Below are 5,204 nucleotides of genomic sequence, written 5' to 3'. Positions count from 1 at the left end.
CCGGAGCCATCTTCAAGCCACGCAAGCCTTCGTGAATGTGGCGCCGGCCGGTGTGGCCGGGAAACTTGCTGACTCAATTAAATCCCATTTCCGAAGATGAACGGCCAGGTATCGTTAGCTAAATGGGCTGCAGATGTGGCTGATGGCGTGCCACTGCTAATCGCCCGGCTTAGAATGCTCGGGGCCACGCTGGGGAGCATATATGGTGAAGTCTCGAAATAATAAACCGAAGTGCTGACACCGAAGATCGCATAAAAAGAGGCCGTTCCATTAGGGATGATTGTGCAATCGCCACCTACCGGTGACGCGTATTGGGGTCCGAAATGTATTACACAAATTAAATATTACTAGGGTTAAGGTTCTGTAGAAACGGCTGTCTTCGGAAGTGTACGCACTATCCTAGGGCAGGGTCAGTGGTTATGATTGCCGATTTTCACTTTATCATAATCAAAAACAATTGACCAAAAAAATAAATTGATGTACTGGAAAAGGGGAAATGATGACATCTACATTTACTATAAACATTTACGGTTAAGAACACGTTCAACGATATTAGAAATGGATAGATTGTAGAAGTGGACAGTGAGTCGAAAGTTAGCAAAATGCAGTGCCACTCTTGGTTTACTAAATGGGTTTTTATTTGAGCTAACGCTAACCACGAACACGCTAGTTGAGTAATGTTTTAGATTTTTTATATTCTCTTGATTCTGTTATTTTTTGTTAACATTGAAGGTTCTTTATTGTTAAAGTAAGATACTTTAAACCCCGTTATGGCATTCATTAAGCAAACTCAGTTATGCCATTCACGCAGAGTAAAGGTCAAACAACGGGCTTCCTTCTAAATCTGAACCAATAAGAAAAGCACCGTCAATTCTACGTCAAGGGACATTCATTTTAAAATAACAACGAAAGCGGTTGGACGAAATTGAGTTCTCTTGGGGGTTTTTTGCGCGTGTAACAAAGAAACACGTTTCAATTAAGTTGGACGACTATTGTTTCCCCGTCGCACAAAAAGCATCCCAATTTACTGATGGATGAAGTAGCCATCCATAGTCTCGGGACCGGACTAACGGGCAACCTTCTTCACGCATGAGGCAACAACTTCATCCCCCCTATCCGTTTGCCCACGGCGTAATCGATTATCTTTCGTGTATCGATTTCCGAGTCCAAGAAGTGAAACAAAATCTTGACCATGGCGGTGGGAACGCCATGGTGGAACGGCACATCCGGCTGTAGCTTGATCCGTGCCATCCGCTGTCTCGGACTTTGGCGAAGCTCACGTTGCACGAAGGGCTACGATAATTAGATTAGAACTTTGTGAGCGCGTGGCGGGCCCGAACTCGGCGGCTGTTGACTCGGTTATGAGTAATTAATTAGGTCTCGAGGACCTCGCCCTACGCAGCGTGGAAGAAATCTGAAGTTGAACTATCGGCAAACATTATTAATGCCGGCGCAGAGAGTTGGGCGGCTCGGCCTAAAGTTTCTTGGCTCCATTCTCCATCGAGACAATACTTTTACGATAAACGTTCATCATTTTATAGGAGTGTAACATGATTCTTCGAGTCGAGTTGCTAAGCCCACCGCATTTTCCACAAACACTACGCTACCGAATATGCCGGGCGTTAAGTTCAATTCGGCTTAACGGTGGCCAAATATCTGCGCCAAGCGTTCCGGTCGGTCCGGTATTTTGCGGAGATTGTGCGGAGTAGCACAGCGAAAAAAAAAAAAACGGAGCAAAATTCATCGCAAGCCGTGCTCGGAGGTACGATGATAAATTATCCTTCCAGCCGGAGGCACCGAGCTATCATCAATTTATTTATTGATTATATCTTCCTCTTGGGAGAATTTGATTGAGTGCCACCGGCCCATGAGTGAGGCGAGCATAAGAAAGGAAGGGGCGGACGGGACGGGACGAGCCGGTGGGGGGTAGAAAATGATAGTCACAAGTGTTGAGCTGATAAACGTAGACGAGTGCATTGGGAAAATCCGGGCATTGCCGGAAATCCGGTCGAATCTGCTTGAACCATTAGCATCCCCGCCCAGCATGTCGTCCGGGTCCGGCCGGGCCGGGCGAGCTACAATTTTGTGGAATTTATGATGGTCTATTTTGCCGACCCGGCAGCCGGAACACTTAACCTGCCGCCCGCCTCCCCCATGCCTGCCTTCCTCCACCGCGTCCCATTGGCACTCTTTCGCATTCATCAAAAGTGCATCGAACGGGTGGGCGATAGATGCATCACTAGAATACGAACGAGCATACCGATTTGGGGTGGTGCATTCATGTATACTTTCCGTGCATTGCTTTGTGGGAGTCGGTTTCTCTCCTGGCTTTCTTGCCCAGTAAAGAGGTCACTGGAAAAGGCCCCATCAACAGGGCGCAACGAAGGTGACTTCAGTGTTGAAAACGGGGGAAAACATAAAACGGGATTATGTGACTGAGGGTGCCAGATGCAACGGCGGGTCGCCTGGCGATGTTGGCCATTATTAAAGGGCAATTCGTGTGGCAAACAATGAATCTAGGCTGGGGTCTGGATTCTGACGAAAGAAGTCATAACGATTTGGCTGTTCGCTCGAACGGAACAGGTATTTTATTATTGATGTCCAGGTTGGTGTGATTTATTGGTTTACATTTTACATTAATGGTTCTGACAGTTTGTGTGGCGCAAGCTAATTGCAAAGTCCGGGCAAAGCCTTATTAGTATGAAGAAAACAAAGGAGAGTTTAACAAGTCCATTAGAAGTATATTAGGTTTCGTGAGGTGTTTTGCCGATCGATCCTCGGTACAATATTTTAACATGCACAAGACACATAATCGTATATTGTTTGACCTGTAAAGTTATTTTTAAATCTTCCCGCACGAATGTAGGACGTGACCCATAGTGACGCAACGAAGTAAAGCTGGTCGTCGTTTTTCCACCGCTTATCACGCATCATTTGGCTTTCGCGTTTAATTTATAAGCGTTTAACAAGCGCACCCGAACTTGACAAATAATCAATAGGGCGGAAGAATATGGAGGTTGAAATACCCCAAACCAAACCGAAAAAAAAAAAAAAAACAGCAAAATACATGCATCCGTAAAACGGAGCGCAATCCGTCGATATATTTATGCGCAGTACATGCGTTGGTTCACATTTAAATTCCGCACTTTCGGGGCCCGAGCGGCCGAAGCCGATGGCTTTGATGCGAAGTGATTTGCGATTGTCCGTGTGGTGCCCGTGTCACATGCCCACAAACTTGTGGCAGTAAAATCGACGGACAGGACGGGGATCATGCAAAAAAGCCAGGCCAGGCGGGCCAGAGTGTGAAACAAGGGTGCATTAAATGTGGCACTGCGTTGGGGGTTGGAAAAAAGAACTGGAAACATAAATAAAGTGGCCCAATAACAGTGCGCCTCCTGTCGGCCATTGCTGGCTTTATAACGCTTGACCGGTGCCATAACGATTGTGAAGTGACTGCCGCCGGCCGTAAGTGGAATGCATTTGCAAGTGCACTTTGTGCAGTGCGCGTTCACCGCGCTCGCGCTCACTGCTCAATCGTGCGTAAGTTCATTCAATTACGGGAAGTAGTGCTCGTCGGGAAGGACGCCGTAAAACAACCAGCATCACAGCAGGCTCCGCCAGCAGGAGCGGATCAGAAGTAGGCCGGTGCGTGGTGCAGAGCCGGACCAGTAAAAACGGATCGAAAAATCAGTATTTTCTTGCAATCAGTGCCCGAGTGCAGTTAAATGGTGATCGATAGCATCGCAGCGAGGTGTTCGGGTGTAACGTTTATTTTTTAATATGTTCACCATTTTACCGAGGTTCAAGTAATTTTAAAGTTGTTCGATTTGAGCTGGAGTGCAATTTTTATGATTGAGCTACTGCAATTTTAATCCACAGAGCTACTCCACGGAACAGAATGTAAGCCACGGACCGACTTGTTTATGTTGGATTACTATTGGGTGTGATCTTAAGTGAGTAAGCATTTAGCATTTTGAGCTATCACGAAAGGCCTAATCAGCTTATCAACAAATCCCGCTATCTGCTCGTTCTTTTGTGAAATTGATTTTAGTTATTTCGATGATCGTTTCGATTGAAAGGCAACACTAATTTGAACTTAACTTGAATCTTTTACTCTATGTCGTGGTTTTTCAATTGCACTTTTTAGATCGCTATTACCCACTTATAGCGAGTATTTTATCGCACGAAGAGCGTTTTATTCCCACTTGTGCTCGCTCTGTCGGTGGCCAGGGTTTCCAGGGACCGTACATCATCGACCGGCCCCGGTCGTTTAATTAATGGACGACAGTTGTTGGGTCGGCAAATAGAACGCGCCGAACATCGGTTGCAGGCGTGCACCGGCAGGCGAACCCGTGCCGTTTCGACAACACTTTTCATTAAATCTCCCGGGAGCTGACGGCCCCGAGGTGGGCTTTAGCCAGCGTTTCAGTCGCGCCAGTGCCAGTGCGGCAAAGGTCGAGAAGTTGCGAGAGCGGTGGGCAGGCCCGGCCCGGCGACCTGGGTTAAACGGATCACCAGTGACCGGTCGGTCGTGGAATGCACCGTTCGTCAGATTGCGTCGGCCCGGACTTCAAACGGTGCACCATTGCCATTCGGTCGAAGGAACCGCACCCTGCGCGGGAGCTGGTTTTCAATTATTTTCAATAAAAGATTTAACGTGGCATCTCCGTTGTACGTGACTACGGTCACGCGCCACGGTTTGCAGCGATCGAGTTGATTAAGGATTACGGAGAGCGCAGAACGGCGCACCGTGGGCTTACGAAGATTTGTTTGATGGCATTTTATTACTATCGTTTGGGTGGTGGCTCTTGGAATTGCTGTTCTGTGTTTATTGAAACGTGCGAAGAAATCGGACCGGGCATTGGCTGGGTTGGTTTCGTGTCTCCATTTTGTTGATGGCTGTTTGAGGGCTTGGACTCAGAATGAAATACGTTAACCATCCAAGCAAACAAGCAATGAATGTGGTACGACCACCATTCCGAAGAGGAAAGGTTTCGCTGGCACCATTTAAAATTTGAATGGCGTAGGGCACCATGCGCCTCCATTGCATCATATTCGTTGCTCGGCTAGGCGAACAATCAGACCCAATCTACGCGAGCGCCAGAAGAAGGCCACTGGAGACCTTACCATGCATCACTCTTAAACCATTTTCATCACCGACCTAGGGCGCCGGGAAACGTCAATCATTGCGACGGCCACTAGGC

This window comes from Anopheles bellator, chromosome 2 (genome assembly GCF_943735745.2).
Source record: "Anopheles bellator chromosome 2, idAnoBellAS_SP24_06.2, whole genome shotgun sequence".
In the NCBI taxonomy this organism is placed as follows: domain Eukaryota; kingdom Metazoa; phylum Arthropoda; class Insecta; order Diptera; family Culicidae; genus Anopheles; species Anopheles bellator.
The sequence above is the reverse complement of the archived record's forward strand: the minus strand, read 5'-3'. Positions refer to the sequence as shown.